The sequence below is a fragment of the Spermophilus citellus genome, assembly GCF_964194105.1.
Source record: "Spermophilus citellus genome assembly, chromosome: 4".
Classification (NCBI taxonomy): Eukaryota; Metazoa; Chordata; class Mammalia; order Rodentia; family Sciuridae; genus Spermophilus; species Spermophilus citellus.
Genome location: NC_138185.1, coordinates 22,366,726 through 22,386,785, shown reverse-complemented (window position 1 = coordinate 22,386,785; position 20,060 = coordinate 22,366,726). Strand labels below are relative to the sequence as shown.

General features: G+C 49.3%; 1 protein-coding gene across 1 annotated transcript in view; it reads left to right on the top strand.

Moving 5' to 3' along the window:
• EPB41L1 (erythrocyte membrane protein band 4.1 like 1) overlaps positions 1–20,060 on the top strand; it is a 123,261-nt gene that overhangs the window by 15,039 nt on the left and 88,162 nt on the right. Inside the window, exon 2 of the mRNA XM_081289625.1 lies at positions 2,685–2,729. The gene's annotated coding sequence lies outside the window, so the exon portion shown is untranslated. The remainder of the gene's footprint in view (positions 1–2,684; positions 2,730–20,060) is intronic.

Below are 20,060 nucleotides of genomic sequence, written 5' to 3'. Positions count from 1 at the left end.
GCTTAGCATCTTCAAAGCTTTGGGTCCAATCACCAATACCTCACACAAAAATTTTTTTTTCACCCATTCCTTTATTCTTTATAAGATGTGGCTACTGGGAATTTTAAAGTTAAATATGTGGCTTGCATTATATTTCTTTTTGTGTATGTGGCACGGTCTCACCATGTTGCCCAGCTGCTATTGAACTCCTGGGCTTAAGTGATCCCACCTCAGTTTCCAAGTAGCTGGGCCTACAGGCACGTGTCATTGTGCCAGGCCTCACACGATATTTTCTTGGACAACACTCTTGTAGCCAGAGAGTTGAGTTGGACACATTTGAATAATCATCCAAGACTATAAAAAGATGAATTTAAGGACAGAGCAGGCCATCTATTCCCCACTCACCTCTGGCTTTGGGCCATTCCTCTTGGTGAAGTGTTGCCATGGGCAATCCCATAGCTTCCAGGTTAAGATAGCTTCTCACCTGCTCTGAGTGTGACTTTGGGCATTTTCCTTTGCCAAACCTCAGTCTATCATCTATAAATTGGTCCTAATGGTGATGAAGGGACTAACCTGAGAAATGATGTAAGGAAGCATTTAGTTCAGTGCCTGGCACTTCTGAGAAGCCCCATATTAACAGTGGTGGTGATTGCCACTGTGATTGGTTATGGGGCTGTTGTTATAACTGCTGCATCCATCGGGGTGGATTTGATTCTGCCACTTGTCTGGTTGGAACATGGACCAGAAGGAAAGGAGGAGAAGTTAGAAGTTTAAACATGAGAGTCAGATGGGGACATGGGGGATGTTCTTTATGATGCATTAGGAGATTGCTTGGGGATAGCTCCTTGGATCCTCCCTTCTGCTGGTGATCAGGAAAAAGTCCCCATTTTTCAGATGAGAAAGCAGAGACCTGTCAGAAAGAAGGTGCTTGGTTATACAGCCAGATGGAGAATGGAGGATTCCCCAATCCTGTTGTGGTAACATGGAGCTAGGGCTGGGAGGCCACCACTTGAGGATGTAGCAGTCTCCTGTAACTGGATATCAGTTAGTACAGCCATCTCATTCTGGAATTGAAGAGAAAAAGATGAGAGGGAGGAAGGAAGACGGGGCGCTGGGGGCAGACAGACAAGAGATGAATAAGACAGAGACAGAGAGAGGCCTAGGATCACATAGCAAGATGGTGGGCAAGGAAGAGCTGCTTCTGTTTGTTTAGATCCAGCTGCTGGCTCAGCCCTAGCAGGCAGGATGATGGCCCTGCTTGTCAGCTCCCTCCTTTTCTGCCCAGTCCCTAGAGAAGGCTTCTGAGAAAGAAGCTTTTGTTTCACCAGCTCCTTCTGGTTTCCTCTCAAGGTAGCTGCACATGTGCAGACACACACACACACACACACACACACACACACACACACACACACCACCCTGATTTGCATTTGTCCCTGTTCCAGGTTTAGAGGGCCCTGAGATCTGAAACTTCTCTGCACTCTGGATATCCACAGAGACCCTAGGTCTTTTTCACCAAGGAGGCTTGGGTTCAAGTCCCTTGCCTACTGTTAATTTTCTGTGACCTTGGGCAAGTCACATGTGATTTTTTTTAGCTTTAACTTCCTCATCCAAAAAGCAGGGACCAAAATAGCTTATGCCTGGTCTAGTGTTGAGAACCACTGCCCCACAGCCCAGCAGCCAGTGTGGGGGTCTTGGCTTTGCCACTCACTCACCACATGGTGTTCAATGAGTCATTTCACTTTCTGGGTCTCAGGTTCCTCATCTGTAAATGGAGATTGTGATGAGACATCATACAAACTCTCCAAGTGCATCATCTAACCTAGTCCTCCCGTTGGCCCCAGAAGTTGACACTATTACTCCTAATTTCCAGGTGAGGAAAGGAAGTGACTTGGCCAGGCCACATAGTTAAAAAGTGGGGAGCCAAAATTCTCCACAGGCCTGTGTCACTCTAGAGCCCAAGCTCATTAACCACTGGGTGTTCTTCCTGTTTGCCTGATTGATCCTCATGTTCCAAGGGATGTGGAAACACCTTGTCCTGCCTGGAGATTGACTTTATGGAGCATCTGAGTGCAGAGGACCTCCAGCTATCCCACCCGTGGAACACCAGGCTGGGTCTGTAGTTGGGGCTCCAAGAAGAGGGCAAAGGGCTTTAATACCCTGTGAGTGAATTCTACCAGCACAGAGTACCACGGGGTCGCTGAGGCTGACCATATTTTTTTTTCCCAGATGGGGAGACTGAGGCAGGTTGAGAGGGCAGTGGGAATGCTTTTTCCTGAGGGCTGGACTGACATGGAAGGCCCCTGAGTGTTGGGGCCCCTGCCCTCTCCCACCTACCTATACAATTAAAAGTAAATGTCTCTGAGTCTGTCTTCTGCAGTCACTTCACCACGCAGCCATTCTTGTCCCTTTCCATCCCCTTCTCTACCTGGCGAGTCAGTGGCTTCCCATTGCTTTAAGATTCACCTTCATCTTGGCCTTCTCAGTCTTCTTCTCAGTCCCTTCCCAGTCTGGCCCCTGCGGGCCACGGCAGCCCCAGATTCCTCACCTTCCCGTTTGCCCTCTGCATTCAGTCCCACAGCTGTTCTGCTTAACAGGTTCAGCAACTTCCCTGACGTCCCTCCAAAGTCCAGAGCCAGCCTCCCAGTTGCCAGCATGCGCTGGGCCGGGAGCTGTTCTGAGGAGCTAATGCTGTCTCCTCCTTTTAGGTGCCTGGCTGCAGACGTCTTCAGGGAGCCTGCGTGCACAGAGGGGTGAGTGTCCCAGAGGCACTGCCTAGACTCCTGCTTCTGCTGAGGTTGGGCAGAGGGGTCTTCCAGGCACTTGGTTTTGATCTATTTTAATGCTGGGGTGGTGTGAGGGTTTATTAGATCAAGGTTCCTGGGGGGTTGAAAAGGGGGCAGTACTGAGGGCTCTGCCCTGTTTAGGATTGTCTGAAGTCAGACCTGAAATGCACATTCATTAAGTATTCTGTGTTGACAAACGACATTCTTTGCCTACCTTGCTTATTCAAGCCAAGGTTGGCGTCAGATGGTGTTGGGCTGGGAAGCTGGATCCGCAGGCCCTGCGGCCCTTGCTTTCTTGTGCTTACCATTCCAAGGTGTAGACTGGATTCGGGAGAGGGCGTTTTCATTCTGGTTCTGTCGCCGACTGATACTGTATGATATTCCTTTCTGATGACCTCAGTGTCATATATACATTCCTTGGGCAGGGGCTGGGAAAAGGTAGGGTCGGACTAAACGAGCTTTCTTTTTTTTCTTTTTCTTTTTTAACTTTACAGTAGGGAAATCTTTTTTTAAGTGAATCCCAAAGAATCTCAGTGCACAAAATGGCTAAAGGGATTGTAGCCTCCATTGAAGTAGGGGTAGGATTGGTGGCTCTAATTGGCTAATTCCTCAGGCCCCAGTTGCCCCTAGACCTTGGCTGCCACAGACCTTGGCTTTGAGTAAGAGATTTGGAAACTCACTGGCTGGGGGCATGTTAGGAGGTGTGACTCTGGTAGGGCAAGGCAAATAAAGTTGTATTGATTAAGAAATTATAAATGCCATTGTGGGGTTATTAGAAGACATGACTACAGGGCTTCCCTTGGACTGGTAGAAAGACCCTAAAAAAATTGTCCCCTCTGCCACTGAGCTACAACAAATGGTGTTATCATTTTAGAATCCTGTTTTTTAGTTTGGGATAAATATGAGGGACCTCTGGCTTCGTAGGGGATTATTCCAGTGTGTGTGTATGTATGTGTGTGTGTGTGTCTGTCTGTCTGTCTGTCTGTGGGTGTAGGGGGCAGGGACCATGGGGGATGGGATGGGACTGAGCCAAGCTGAGGCAGGTAGAATGAATGGAGAAGGGAGCTGGAAACATGTGATTACTGGGTAATCACATGGGGACAGGGATGGCTTTAGCTCCAGTTAAAAGGAATGATTTGGCTCCTTCCTGCCAGAACATGGGCCCCACAGAGATCTCTGGGCAGGAAGTACTGGGAACAAGGCATCCTCTGTCCACAGCCACAGTGCAGCCAGGACAGAGGAGGTGGATTAGGAGTTCCCAGGAGGAGGCCTGCCCAACTGTTCCCTGACATTTGGGCCACTGTGCAGGGAGAAGGGAAACTCGGGATGTGTGTGCATAGGGGAGGTGGGGGCTCGGTAAGGGGAGGTAGAGGTTGGTTTGAACATTTATTCCAGTCTCTCCTCAAGCTTCCTGAAGCCCTTCAAGGAAGCAAGCTCAGAGCAGAGAAAGATGAGAGTCTAAGCATTAACCATTATCAGTTTGCTGAAGGAAGGAGAGAATAGATTCTCACTGGCAGCCTGGTGCAGTGGAGGCCATTGGCCTGCAAGTCCAAACCCCACATTCAAGTACTTGCTCTGTGGCCTTGGTCTCATTATTTCCCCCTTTCTGGGCCTCAGTTTCCCCTTCTGCAGAATGTAGATGAATACATTGGCTCTTCAGAGTGTCAGTTAAAACAATGTTTTTTAAATCCTTTTGGGCGCTGCAATCCCAACACGTAAGCATTTGTACCAGTTTGTCTCATTGAACTGGGGGTTAGTTTACCCAGACTCCTGCCTTCCTCATCACCCTTTGTTCACTGGGTGATTTTGAAGGTTCTTCTGCAAATTCCCAGGGCTGTAGGGAAGAGTGTCTAAAGAGTGCTAGGTCAGGATGCCTCTTGAGAACCTGCTTTGTAAACTGTCCCCTGTAGCCTGGGTGACAGGAATTGTGCCCAAGAACACAGGGGCAATTATTATACTATTATACTGGCTTCTACCTGGCCTTATCCCTAGCTAGCACGGACCTAATCTTGATTGTCCTGGGCCAGTTTATAGGATTGATGAGGAATCAGGTCAACTTTCCATCTCTCTCCCTTTACTCCTTGTCTCTCCCCTTTAAGCTGCCCACTGCCCCAGTTTAGCAGTCCAAACAGAAAGAGGGAACAATTTTTCTTCTAGGGTCTTTCTATCAGTCCAAGGGAAGAATTCTGATTGATTGGTTTTATCCTTGTTGCTGGGAGGATAGGGATATTCTGAGTGGTTAGGCCTGGGTCAGGTGCCTGCCCAAGGAGCTAATGGAGGAACAGAGCTACCACCTGACCAGTCGGGTGGAGGCTGCTAGGCAGACAGACCACCAAAGCATGTTAAGATGTTACTGGAGTATTGGTTATGGGAACATGAACAGCTCAAAGGCCTGTAAGGGGCTGTAACTCCTCTCTCTCTCTTTAAAAAAAATAAATTTTTTTTTAGTTATAGATGGATACAGTACCTTTATTTATTTATTTTATGTGGTGCTGAGACTCGATCCCAGTGCCTCACACATGCTAGGCAAGCACCCTGCCACTGAGCTACTCCTCTCTTTAGTGACAGAAATACAAATACCAACAATGATCACAATAGCTAAGGCTTGTTGAATCACCTACTGTATGCTGGGCATGTTCTCTTGCATTGCCACGTATTATCTCATTTAATCCTCATGACAGTCCTTTGGGTAGGTAGTATTGTTACTGTTATTACCCCTGTTTTATACTGAGACACAGCTAGGTCCTCACATTGAATAAGAGGAGTAGCTGGGGGATTCATGCCCATGGAGTCTGGCTTCAGAGCCCATACTCTGACCGCTACGTCTCCTGCCTCTGCTCCCTAGGTCAAATGGCTGTCCTGCATCTGCTTGCATGTGGCTCTGTGATACAGAGCTCCTGATTCACAGAGGCAGCCCAGACCCAGGTGGCACTGCTCGACCTGTTGGAAAGGGCTTCCTGATGCTGCTCACAGATCTGCTTCCGTGTAGTCATCCATCCAGCGTGTGGCTCTGTGCTAGGTATTTCAGGAGATGTCAAGAAGATCTCATAAAACTGCCCTAAAGGTCACCATAACCAATTTCACATTGCTAAGCTCTCATTTTGTGTAAGGCTCGGTGCTGAGCCTTTTAGAGCATTACCTCTCCTCCCCCCTTTTATTTATTTATTTGTTTGTTTGTTTGTTTGTTTATTTATTTATTTATTTAATGTGGTGCTGAGGATTGAACCCAGGGCCTCACACATGGTAGACAAGTGCTCTACCTCTGGGCCACAACCCCAGCCCGCATTACCTCTTTTAATTGCAACACAGGACGTACTGTTATTGCCTGAACTTTCCAGAGAAAACCGATGCTTAGGATAAGTGACTGCCCCAGGGTCATGTGGCTAAGAAACCACAAGCTGGTGTTTCAGTTCAGGACAGACTGGCTCCAGAGGCCATGCTAGAAACCAGTCATCACCTGTGTCCCCTCTAGGGTTGTCAATGTGAGCAGGTGTGACTGTGACACAGTCAGCATGCAAATTGCCATTGAGAGGGACTGGCCATGTGCAACCAGAGCTCAGAGGAGAGAGAACTGGGAAGAGTGGAGGAGGGGCTTTTGATGCTGTGCCCAAACCTCCCCCCCATGACTCCAGGAGCTACCTGAGAAAAGGCAGGGAAGTTTGGAAGTTTGGCGAGAACCAGAGAGCTGCTGGGGTGCGGGGTCACAGGCAGCTGTGCTTCTAGGCCTCACAAAAGTGTGGAGAGGTTTGATGTCTCTTGCTGAGTACAGATGCCCAGTTGCTTCCCTTCCTCCCCCGATATGAGGAGGGCAGGGCCCATCTGGATGGTGGATGAGGGGGGCACCAGCAGATGTGAATGCTTCTTCCCTGTCCTGGTGGTGAGTGGAGGAAAAAGTGCTCCCCTTTGGTCCATTGCCCAGGGGCCAACCTTTCTCCAAACAATGTGGAATTCTGGGAGCCAGGATTTCTATCAGCCTCGTTGAGAGGGGGCTCCTCAGCCCTTCTGCTGATCCACAGAGGGGACCCTTCCCCAGCTCCCCTCATCCTTTGTCAAAAAAGTAGCTAATACCCCTAGAGGCCTGGACTCTGTCCCTAATGTGACTTTGGGCTTTTCTTCAAACAACTTAAGTGGAAAGTTGGGGGGAGAGTATGCTGTGAGGCCTGGGACCCTGCTGGGTTTCAAAGGATGTGGGAATGACAGTCATATTTACCAAACTGGACTCAGAGGATGTCAGGGGCTTTTCCACCCCATTTTACAGTTAAGAGTGCTGAGGTTCAGAGGAGGAAAATGACACAAGCGTGGTTGTCACAGGGAAGGTGGATGTGTCATTTTCTCCTGAGGGAAAACTTCCTTTCCCTCCCCTGCCCACCCATCCCTCCTCCTGACTCAGACTGCCCTCCAGCCTCTCCCCCAGCAGGAACAGATCATCCCCCTGGGGCCAGAAGAGCTATTTCTTGGGGGCCTGGGCCTCAGGAATGTTACCCAGATAAGGCCCAGATATCCAGCATTTCTTTTGTGTCTCCTTATTTCTGGGATTCTTGCATTTCTCTGATTCTTCTTGGAGGGATTTCTGCATTTCCATTTAGGAAAAGGAGACAGAGAAAGGTAGGGAAATTCTATTGGGGATTCCTTAATCTCACGACTCTCATCACCTGGCTCACACATGACTAGATCAAAGACCTTTATATTTTTCCTATGAGGAGCTTTCCTTTCCTTCTTTCTTCTCACTATTCCCACCCGCCCCCAACTCTTTTTTTTTTTTTTTTTTTTGAGTGGGGATTGGACGCAGGGCCTGGCACATGCTAGGCAAGCACTCCACCATTGAGCTATATTCCTAGCCCCCCCTTTTTTTTCTTTTCTTTTTCTTTTGTCTCTCTCTTTCCTTCTTTTTTTCATTTTGAGACAGGGTCTCACTAAGTTCCCCAGGCTGGCCTCAAACTTGCAATCTTCCTTCCTTAGCCTCCCAAGTAGCTGGATACAGGTGTGTGCCAGCTGGGATTCCAGGTATGCACCACCTTGCCTGGTGCTGAAGGGCTTTTCAGTTCATCACTTTTCTCTGATTTTCCCCAAAATTCTGAGAAGAGAGGCAAGGAGGGGTTGAGTATAATTATCCTATTTTGTGGGTAGATTAACTGAGGTTCAGAGAAAGTAAGGGACTTCTCCAAGATCACACAGTGGCAGAGCAAAGCTAGAAGACAGAAGCCAGGAGTGTCCAGGAACCCCGATCTTTCTTCCCATCACCAATGCTGACATCTATCAGGACAGCCTCTGAACTGGCCTCTCAGTGCCTCCCCACTTCAAGGACTCCCTTCCCTCTTTGGTTCAGCCTCGTGTGTGGAGGTGGTATCACCATTTCCGAGCTTCTCAGGCTTCTTAAGGTCTATGGACTAAAGCATCACTCAACACTTCTGTATTCAAAGGTTCCCCAGATCCAGCCCCAACCCACTGCTCTTGCCAGTCCTGGCTGAGGTCAACAGGCTCGGCTTCTTCCCACAAGGTGGGGAGGATTAGCCATGTGTTGGAGGGAGGGGAGATTCTCTGTGGGAGGTGTAGTTTTTAGCATGTTGCCCAGGGATGGGTGGGGAAACTGAGGCCAGGCCCAGCACAATCAATACTTTCCGGGCAGCGGGAGAAGCCAGGCTAGGAAAGGCTCGGGCTGGGCTGATGAGAAAACCTACAACTTTGGGTCCACAATGTGGGTCAGAGTGTGTCCTGAGCGTTTACATTATATTCTACTTTTGTTCCAGATAAATTCTTCTAAGGTGCACCCTGGGCTTTCCCAGAAAAGTTGCACCTGGATCAAACCAGAACCAGAGACCTGGGATTCTAAGAGCATTGGTGGTTCTTGCTAAGAATGACTGGGATCCTGGGATTGTGATGCTTGCACAACTCTGTAAATATACTAAAAGGCATTGAATTGTATACTTCAAGGTGGTAAATTTTATGGTATGTGAATGATATTTCAAATTTAAGAAAATAAATAACAGGAATCATATTAGAGCATGCCTTGCATCTGGTAGATGCTTAATAGATATTTGTTGAATAAGCAAAGCGTCTTATAAAGCACATCTCTTTGACTCTTTAGCAGCCTTGAGGAGGGGACAAGGCAAGAATAATGGCCCCCATTTAACAGATAGAGAAATAGAGGTCTGGAAAGCCTGAATGACTCATCTGGGCAGTTGAATTAGAGTTTTATAGAGTTGGGATAGGTTTTTATGCCATGTCATCCAAGCACCCTTGACTGAGTACCTCTTCCACATTTGTGCCACCCCTGGGGTTGCTGAGGGGTGGATTAGCAACGTGACCAGCCCTTTCTCTGACATCTAGTAATCTAGACACTCAAAGAACTAAGTACTGATGAAATAGAATGGTTCCAGGAAGGTGCATGTAAGGGCTGCAGGTGCCCAGAGGGGCCCTGACCAGGCCTGGGGAGAATAGGGCAACTGCCCAGGAGCATCACAGCTAACTGGGCTTGGAAGTCTAGCAAACAGGATCTCAAAAATGGGCAAAGTGGAAGAGGGTGTCAGCGGGCTGGCTTTGATTCAGAAGGGATTGGAAACCCAGCTTGCCTGGGTGGGAGGATAACTCGATCCCAGCATGGGCAAATTAAAAAAAAATAAAATAAAAGGAAGAGCCTGGGAAGTGGCTGATAAATTTTAAGCAAGGGAGGAACAACAAGAGATTACCCATGGCCTGGGGCAAGCCCATCCCAGCATTCTTCAGTACTGCCCTCCCCCTCGGTACCCTGGCCACTGGCCATGGAGGGATGGGGGCACCTGGTAGAGCTAAACTCAAGCCCAGGTGTCCTGCCTCTTAGACTCAGCTTGTTATTGCTTCATTGCCCTCCTCGGTCTGAGTCAGCCCCTGACATTGCTGTCCTGGTCTTGGACTGATCACAGGGTAAAAGCTGCCAGTAACATTATTAAGAGCTAATAATCATTAAAGCTGATGACTATTTATTAAGTCACTACTCTATGCCAGGCATGGATGTAAGTGAGTATGTCTGTCTCATTTCATTTAATCCTCACCCTGAGAGCTAGGTAATAGTATTATCCCTAGTTGTCAGATAAGGAAACTGGGACACAGAAATAATTTGCCTAAGCATTGGTGGAGCTGGATTCAAAGCCGGAGGCTGTGTTGAGCCTGTAACCAAAGAGGAAGAAACACACACACACACACACACACACACACACACACACACACACTAGTTGGTCCACAGAGATTTCCCTAACCAGCTGATCCAGTGTCATAGACTAAGTATTACCAAAAGGGAAAAAATCTCTAAACTGCCTCAGATCAGAGAAGAAAGGAAGCAACCAGTGTGTGTGTGTGGTGGTGGTGGGGGGGGGGTCACAGAAAGTTTCTTCAAGGAGGCAGATTGAAGATGGACCCTGAAGTCGTGCACAGTGTGATTCTGCAGGCACAAGGGGGATTGCTGTGGACGCAGAGTGTTGGTTGAGGTCCCAGCTCTCTCTCCCCAGCTTGTGCACAATCTGGAGTCAAACCCTTTCCTCTCTTAGCCTCACCTGTCATGTGGTATCAGGCACAATGATGGTCCCTATCTTGGAAGCTCTCATCAGGCTTAGACCAGGGTGCCTTGGGACTGGAACATGGAACATACTCCTGCTTCAGAATAGAGGGCTTGAGAAGGACGCTCAGGAGCTTGCCCCAGGTCACTGTGTTGCCAAGGAAGTCAAAGGGTTGGCAACTGTACCCTGAGGTCTCCTTGGGGTGGGGGATGACAGAAGCGGAGACATCAAGACTGGCCTCTTAGACTCTATTGGAAGTGGTGTTGACCTCTAGAACTTGCTGTTATCTCATTTGGTACCTGGGGAGATTAAGACCCAGACTAGAAAAGTAATTCACTGAAGCCAGCCCTGGATGCAAAGGGGGAGCGAGCCATGGAGGAGGGTCAGCACTGTAAAGCTAGAGTCACCAACACGGGCCTCTTCAAGGCATGTTCTGAGAACCAGGCATGGAGAAGGTCTCAGGAAAGGTCTGCATTGAGACCTGAGTGGACCTTCTCCTTCCTTGTTTCCCCTTCTGGATCCGCTCTCTGCCATTCTTTATATTCCTGGTTTTCTTTGATCAATGAATTAAGATACCTGGTTGTCAAATTTCCTGGGGGCTCAGTTTTCTTATTCTTTGAGTAGGAATAACAAAACCAGCCAGTTCTACCCCCCTCAAAGGTGACTACTGCAAGGGTCAGTGAGGTGCCACATCACCTCAGGCTCATGTCAGGCTTTGGAGAACCAGGAGTCACTTCAACAAGGTGACCTGCTCCTCCCTTGGCAGTGGAGTGCAGTTGAGAAGAGTTCCAGCTCCATTCAGACTCAGACGGGCCTGCATGTGGCCCCTGTGCACCCTGCAGTGTGGGTTTGAATGAGCTGTTTCTCTGTGCCTTGGTTCTATCTTCTGTAAATGGAGACAGTCATGGTCCTTACTTCAGAGATTGTGAAGCCCAGATGAGGGAGGCAGACGACATGCTTAGCACTGTGCCTGGCACACAGTCAGTGCATAATAATGCTGCGTGGTTGGGAACATGGTGATGATGATGATGATATTGATCACGATCATGATCATGATGATTGACTTTTTTTTTTTTGTATCGGGGATTGAACTCAGGGGCACGTGACCACTGAACCACATCCCCATCTCTTTTCCCTTTTTTGTATTTTATTTAGAGACCAGATCTCACTGAGTTGCTTCGGGTCTTTCTAAGTTTCTGAGGCTGGCTTTGAACTTGTGATCCTCCTGCCTTAGCCTCCCAAGCTGCTGGGATTACAGACATGCACCACCATGCCCAGTGATGATTGACATTAGATGTCAGGATGCAATGGGGGTCCACTAGGCAGTGATGACAATATTATTGTTATTGACAGCATCTTTTACCTGACACTTTACAGTTTACAAAGCATGCTTCCTTCCATCCCTGTATATGCCTTCAGAGTGTTCCTTCAGGGAGGCAGGAGTGGCGTGGGCACCATCTCCATTTTACAAATGTTGTCCTGACTTTTAAGAGAGGCCAAGTGGCTCATCTACAATTTCAGCTCAGGTATTCCTGTTTGGGGAGCTGAACTTCAGGTCCAAGGCGCTGTGGTGATCCACCTCTGGGTCTGGCAGCACTGACACAAAAATAGAGGATGATTGTTATTCTGGTTTTCACTCTGAATTTTGGAGGTCCCATGGCCTTGCCAAGTCACGGAAATACACACAGGCCTTGAGGCTCTGCTTTCAATGTGGTTGGGGCAACCTCTCTCTCACCTTGGATTCAGGATTTCTGAAGCTCTGGGCCAACAGTGTCCTTGCTTGTTCAGTACCCAGACAGCCAGATTTAAATTTCCTCTCTCTCATCTGTTTCCCACTCTCTCACCCCCTACCCAGTGCCTGGGCCTAGTAAAGGAGTCTGTTTCCAGTTGCTCTTCTATTAGGCATTGATTTAGTCAACAAATTTTCTTGGAGTGCCTACCACATACCAGGTACTGTCCCACATGCTGGGATCAGAGGGAAAAGCTGCAGGGAAACATATACTATGAATGCTTATGTCACCCACAAAACTTAGGTGTTGAGATCCCAGCCCCAAGGTAATGGCTTTGGGGGCAGAGCCTTTGGGAGATGATGAGGTCATGAGCCTCCTCCCTCATGCATGCTCTGAGGATCCAGGAAGCCAGTTTGTCATTGTGAGAATATGCTGTGTGCCTCTTTCTCCCCATCTGCTGAAGGAGGGGATTGATTGAGATATGGGACAGTTCCTAACATTTGTGGGTGCTTGTGTCTCGTGGTCAGAGGAGTTGAGGCTAACAGAAAGCAGGTCTTCACCAGACACCGAATCTGCTGGCACCTTGATCTTGGTCTTTCCAGTCTCCCGAAGCGTGAGAAATAGCCAGCTGGGCGTGGTGGCGCACGCCTATAACCTCAGCGGCTCAGGAGGCTGAGGCATGAGGATTGAAAGTTCAAAGCTAGCCTCAGAAACTTAGAGAGGCCCTAAGCAATTCAGTGAGACCCTGTCTCTAAATAAAATACAAAAGAGGGCTGGGGATGTGGCTCAGTGGTCAAGTGCCCCTGACTTCAATCCCTGGTACCACCCCTCCACAAAAAAAGTGTGAGAAACAAATTTCTGTTGCTTAATATGCCACCAATTTATGGCATTTTTGTTATAGCTACCCTAACTAGCCAAGAGAATATGTGATCAGTATTTGGAGTAGAAGTTTGCGGTATTCTCTGGCAGTTTCTAAGAATTAGTGAGAAAGGTGTTTCTTAGCTCCTTGGTAGGATTCATGATTTTGAATTTGGGAAAAAGCCTCTGCTGTGGGAGGCAGCATGCACTGGGAGCCCTGAGTTGGGGGTCAGCCTTGGCCTGGGATGCCACCTCTACCTTGGCTTTGCTGTGTGATCTCAGGCTGGCTCCACCCCTCTCTGGTCCTCCTTCTCCCCATCTATTGAAGGCGGGGATTGGTTGAGATATGAGACAGTTTCTGACAGTTGTGTGTGCTTGTCTGACCCATGTATCAAATGGTCAGAGGAATCAAGGCTGACATCAAGGGTCCTTCCTGCCCAACAGTTGGCCCCTGGGTCTGACAGGAGGTGATTTCTGAGCTGAAACGCCAGCACTGGGAAAAAGTAGGATGGGCTTATTAGCTCCCCCATAATCTGACTTCTTCAGCTAGCACTAGAGCTGGGGAACAGGTTCCAGAAGCCAGGCCTGTCCAGCAGGGGCCCTGCACACTGATGGGTGTGACCTCCAGAGCTTTTCTTTGGGCAGGAGGTGGGGAAGGGTGGGGAGTGGGTGGTATGAGAGATCTTCAAGGCCCTCCCATAGGAAGGGTGGGGAGACTGAAGCCCAAGAAGGGGAGACTTCCTAAGGCCCCTGTGCTGCTCCTGGGACCCAGATCTCCAGTCCCTCCCCCACACATGCAGCTGTTTCCTGGCCCAGCTCACCAGGTGGGAGAGGGCCAAGGTAGTACAGTACACCTGCCCAGGTGGAGGGTGGTGGGACTTCATTCTGCTGCTGAGGTTGGGAGGGGAGAACGTCTCTAGGTCATGGTGCCACCTTCTCCTGCCTCCTCTCTCACTTCCCAGATAAGTTCCTGGGTCTCTTGGTCATGTGACATAGGCTGCTGATAGGTTGAGGATCCAGAGCTGGAGAAAAAGCACACGACCTGTCCTTGGGACCAATGGGGACAGAGGCTTGTGAGTCTTGCTGTGCCCAAGTCCCAGTGATAGAGTGGCTTAGCTATGTGCACCTATCCTGTCCCCAGGCAGTGCCCGCTGACCTGTGCTGGCAGCCAAGTAGGTGCCTCTCTGTGTCCTCCTCGACCCTGGCACTTGGTGTCTGCTGCCTTACCCATGCCCTGGCTGCTCTGGCTCTGCCACTTGGTCCTGGCCCAGGGACTGGTTTGGCAGGTTTCACTACCCTTGTGAGCAATGCAAGGGTTGGGAGCTGGGGTGGGGCTGGCCCAGGAGGCAGCCAGCCCTCGCCTTGACCCCCGCCCCCATCCCAGCCTCACCTCAGCCTCCTTTTCCCCCTTTCTCCAGGGAAGCTGCCTGAGAGCTGGAAAGCAGAAGCCCCGCAGGCTGCTGGTCCTGCTCCCGGGCCTCCTCAGCATGTGACTACGGGCAGGTCTCATACCCTTCCTGGACCTCAGCTTTATCATCTCCACAATGGGGCTTTGGGCCCAGCGATCCTCAGACAGACACATTCTATTATTCTAGTTAGAGCTCTGCCATTTTCTCTCTATCCCTGGACAAATCATGGATCACTGATGGCCTCAGGTTCCGGGTGGGGAAGATGAGGCTGCAATCCTCCCTTGTTTCCGGGGGACATTGATAGGATCAGTTAACATCCTCACGAGTTTTAGTCTCCTTGGGACATGTCTTCTTCCTAGAGTGTGGCCTGCCCTTATCTGCTTCAAGCAGGAGAGAGTCTACCTAGAGAAGGGCTTGCTCTAGGCCCCTGCCCTGCCCCACTTACCCTGAGCGCACTGTTTGCTGATAATCACGCTTGCTGAGCCTCTCCATGATGGGGGATGGGGAGTAGAAAATGAGAACACAGGGGAAAGGTCCCAGGGCTTGCCGTCTCCTCTTCCTCATGACCTTCAGACCAACCCAGGGTCCAATTCAGGGGCAGACAGGAAAGTTCCATCCTGTTGCAGCCCCACTATGTGACAGCAGGAAAGTTGCACCCTCTTGCTGGACCAATTGCCCTGCATAACAAGGAGGGGTATACCGGTCACATGTCCTTGGAAAATGTAAAGATTCTGACAATGTATAATTTGGAAGAAGGAACAGAAATTAAAAAGGATATTCCCAGTCTGGAGTGGGGAGTGGATAGAGAGATGAGGAAATGGAAATTAATGTTTATTGAGCATCTACTACATGCCAGCACTAAGCCAATTACTTTGCATACATTGCATGCATGATCTATATTCTCTCTTTCCAGGTGGCAGTCAGAGAATAAAATCTAAACATCTTACTATGGCCTGTAGGGCCATGAATAAATGGGTCCCTACCTCCCCTCCTCCAGCCATGAATCTCCTCACTGGTCACTTAATTCAGACACTGGAGTATTTGCTTCATTAGATTCCCCCACCCCACTCCACACCATTCTCTTCCTATGCCTCTGAATTCCTTCCTCATGCTTATAACAATTTGTAGCTATTTTGTAAAAACTGTCATGTTGGACTGGGAATGTAGCTCAGTGGTAGAACACTTGCCTATCATTTATGCAAGGTCCTGGGTTCGATTCCCAGCATTGCAAAAAAAAAAATAGTGGTGTTCATTTTTATTTCACATTTCAGGGCACATGATAGGTATTCAATAGGTATTAGTTGAACTAATAACCTGTGAGGAAATGAGAGTTCTGGCTGAATGCCTCTTTTGGGACTTGACACTTAATAGTTGCTCAGTAAATGGCACCTTTTAGGGAGAATGAACATGGCAGTGGTGAGTAAATACGCACTTATTCATTGTGGCTAGAGCACTTATGCATGGGGTATGGGGGACTAAAGTGGGCAATTGAGGTTGAAATGATGAACTAGTGTCTGATCCTGCTCTTCTCTGGTGCTCAGCCAAAAAATTTAGACTTTCTGAAGGACAGTGCCTAGAAATCATCACTCGGCCATTAAGGTAACAGCAAAGCTCTACTTCCAAGCTGTGCATTCAGCCAGTTTGTGTACTTGCAGGAACCCTGCTCTACTCTGGTGGGGGACAGGGTTGGAGACAAACCCAGAGAGGAACAGGCTGGGCCCTCTGTGATGTTCTCTGGGGCAGGCTAGTCCCATGACGCCAAGGGAGGCCTCAGTTAGGAGTTGGAGTATGCTGTTTTCTGATTCCAGAGGTTAAAAGTGACCTCTGAATTAAAAAAAAAAAAAATATATATATATATATATATATATATTAGTTGTAGGTGGACACAATACCTTTATTTTTATGTGGTGCTGAGGATTGAACCCAGTCCCTCACACATGCCAGGTGAGCGCTCTATCACTGAGCCCCAGCCCCAGCCCCTGACCTCAAAATGCTTGATGCTTGAATTTATTTGCTTCCCCCTTATCAACCATGTGACGTCTCCAGGCTCATTCCCATTTCTGATCCTGTTTTCGTGTCTGTAGACAGGCTGCTATCAGTGCCTCCTCACGGGGTCTTGATGAGGCTTAGTAAAGTAGTGCAGACAGGAGCTTAGCAGAAAGCCTGGCACCTGCTAAGCGCTTACTTAGTAAAGGCGAGCTGTGATTGTTCATTAAACAATAGTGGATTCAGGGAGGACATTGCAGGCAAAGGGAACCACAAGTCTCAGTAGTTAAGCACCCCTGGGTTTAATCCCTGGTACCACACACACACACACACACACACACACACACACACACACACAAAGGGAGCCACACGTTCAAAGAAAAAAATGCAGAGGCCTCAAATGGGCTGAGGGTACTTTGGATTTGCCCTGGTTGCTGGGCATGGAGGTACTTTGGATTTGCCCTGGTTGCTGGGCATGGGGGAATGGCAGAGGGAAAGTGAAGTGGCGGGCAGGCCTAGATCCTGCAGTATGTGTATATTGAGCCAGGAGCTGAGACTTTATCTAGAGCATGATGAGAGCCCTGCAGGGCCTTAGGTTGGGAAGGATGTGACCAGATTTCTGGCCGTGGCAGGATGGATTGGAGGGGCAAGACTGGAGATCGCTGGCCAGTGAGCCGGTGGGCAGGCTCTTGGTGTGGCCCAGTGAGAACTGATGAGCTTACTTCAGGAACAGGAAAGTGAAGACCAGGGGACAGATCTGAGGGAGTGATGAGAGAGGACAGACCGTGGGGCCTGGTGGGTGTGGGGGAAGGGAGGGAAGGAAAGGGGCCTCTGCTTGGAGGCTGCGGGGCTCTGGGCTGGCGGAGGGATTTAGAGCTGAAAACATGGATGAAGTTTGTCCATTTTGATGTCAACAGTAGGACTTTCTGGGAAACATGAAGCTTCCTGAGAAACCCCTCCTTTTCTTCTGACTCTTGGTGTAGAAAATCCTTCCAAAATCTAAGTGATTGACTCCTCTCCTGGGCTAGGGGGGCCCTCTTTGGGGATGCTGTACACCTCCTAGGGCCACAAGGGGGTGGGCAGTGGCAATTTGGTTTGTAGGTGGCAAGGCTGAGGATTCTATCTGGAAGCTGGTTTTGGAGTCCATCAATTTTCTTGTGGTTTTCTTCAGAGTATGTAGAAAGAGGCAATTCTCTTTAGTGGAATGTTCTGGATGGGGCTAGGCAACTTTTCAGAAGTAGTATAAAGCAAACTCCTGCCCTCCCACTTCTCCCCATTATCTTTTTGATGGGTATGCACTAGGAACCGTAGGTCATTGATGTCCCAGTGGTTTCTCCTTACTGATGGGGAAAATGAGGCCCCAAGAGAACAGTGATAGAAATCTCAGATCCAGTTATGAATGGATGCCAGAGCTGGGATGGGCCCAGCCATCTCACTTCTACCCCACAGGCTCTCCTGTGGCTCTGCAGCTGGTACTGCCTTGGTGGAGGAGTCTGTGGATGATGAACTGATGAATATCTGCCCTGCCCCTGTCCATCCTGAGGCATAACCTGGTGGCAGGGGACCCTGGCAAGCTGGAGAAGACTCCACCCTTGTCCTGAGCCTCCAACTTCAAGCTCCATCCACACCTTCCCTCCCCATCTGAGATGGGCCCAGAGGCCTGACTGGAGGTTGCAAACTAAAACCAAAAGTACTGGGTGGTTTCCCCTCCTCCCGAGGAAAGAGAAACCAACTCTGTCTGGTAGGTGGAATCCAGTCTACATCCTTATCCAGCTGCTGGCAGTGCAGAAGGGATGCCTTTGTCTGAGTTGCCAAGGGAACCAAAGTTTCTGCCTCCTTCTGAGGCTCTGATTGGTTCCTGGTGGAGCTTGAGCTTTGGCGAATGGAGGGGCCTCCCTTCTGCCCACACCTTCCATGGGGTGAGAGATCAGATTGAAGCTGGGGTCCTCATAAAAGCACCGTGTAGGGTCTGTGCTCCAGAGGTGATGGCTCCTCTGGTTTATGTAGTCATTCATTTATCACAGGTAGCATCTCTCCAGGCCTTTCTCTTTCCTAGGTCCAGGGAAGCTGACCTAAGAACTGAGAGAACTGCATCCTAATCCTGACACAACGATAGACTCATTTTTGGCTCTAACCACGTCCCTTCTCCTCCTTGGGCCTGTTTCTTTTCTGTAAAAATGAAGTCATTGGTCCTTCCTGCTCTGACTTCCCTGACCACACAAGCCAGTCTTCCACAGCCCTCATCTGGTCTCTCGAAAGGCTCTGGCCACATTCTTTCTTGGAGGTTCCCTGTAAGTTGAACCTTACAGGTTCACAGGGGGCTGCAGTCAGCTTTTAGCTTTGTTCTTTTCTCCCAGGCAAGTTGTATTCTCCAAAGCCTCTCCTAGAAGCCCTAAATCAGGCCTGAAGTCCCTCTTCTCCTTATTTCTTCCACCTGGACCCAGGCTCAGGGTCATAAGCCAAGGAGTAATGAATGGTAGGCGCTCTGTTTCCACTCAAGGGAAGGAGGCTGGGCAACATGCAGAGCAGAGCATGTTGGAGGAGAGTCCTGGAGTCAGCAGTCCAGGCCTAACTTGGCCCCCTGATGGCTGGGTGACCATATGAGGGTAGCTCAGCTGCAGTTCACACTTCAATAATACAGGAATAATAATGCCACCTGGTGGGTTTGTCACTAAGGTCGACAAGATGACATGCATGCCATATAGGAAGCCCCCAGTCTCCTTCCCTGGTGTCTCTCTTATAAAAGGCAAAGAGAAGCTGCATGTGGTGGAACGTACCTGAAATCCCAGCAACTCAGGAGTCTGAGTTAGGGAGGATTGCAAGTTTGAGGTAAGGCCAGCCTCAGCAATTTAATAAGGCCTTAAGCAACTAAAGGAGACCCTGTCTCAAAATAAAAAATAAAAAGGGCTGGGGATGTGGTTCAATCCCTGGTACACACACACGTGCACACACACACACACACACACACACACACACAGGCAAAGAGATGGGGAAAACCAATGCTGAGGAGGGGTCCTGGGCAGCAGGACCTGTGGTGCTACATGCCTCGCCTCAGATACTGCTCCTTCTCGGCAGTGCTAAGAAGCAGGAAGGAAAAAGTATTGCCTTGGGCAGATGCTGTCTGAGTGGGGGAGGCCTGTGTCAGAGCTAATGTTTGAATAACACTTTTAAGATTCTCTAGGGACTTCTGATGAGGATTTTTCAGATGCGATGAAAATGGAACAAAGTAATGACACTGAGCTCACTGCCAGGAAAGGGGACAGCCTAATTGGTGCTGGCCTTGATTTGGCCCAGCCAAGCTCATTACCACAGGCTGACCTGGAGAATGACCCATACATTTAGGCTGTGGGCTGCAGTACGCAATGTCAGTTTTCTGAAAATGGGCTGTAATCGGGGACATCTGGGAGTGACTCAGCCTTCCTTCTTGACTCACCAGATTGAGGGTCAGAGGTGGTTTCTTAGGTGCTTGGTCTTCAGTGCCTGGTGTAGCCTTGAGCTCTGTGGCTCCCCTGACCTCTGGGTTTTGCAGCAGTCCAGCCTGGCCGCTGTCCATCACGAGCGTAGCAGGAGGCAGGGTTTGGACACTGAATTTGGACAGGACTTGCTGGGGTCCTTGCCTCCTATATTCACGTTTGCCTGGGTTCTGGGAAGAGGTAGGCAGAAATGGAGGAAAGAATTCTCAGAAGAAAGAAGGCTGGTGTGTGGAGTGGGTTGGGGTGAATACGTATCAGTGGGGATATGGTTCTCGGGGCAAGCTTGTGTAGCTTATTTCAAAGAGGCCCAGAA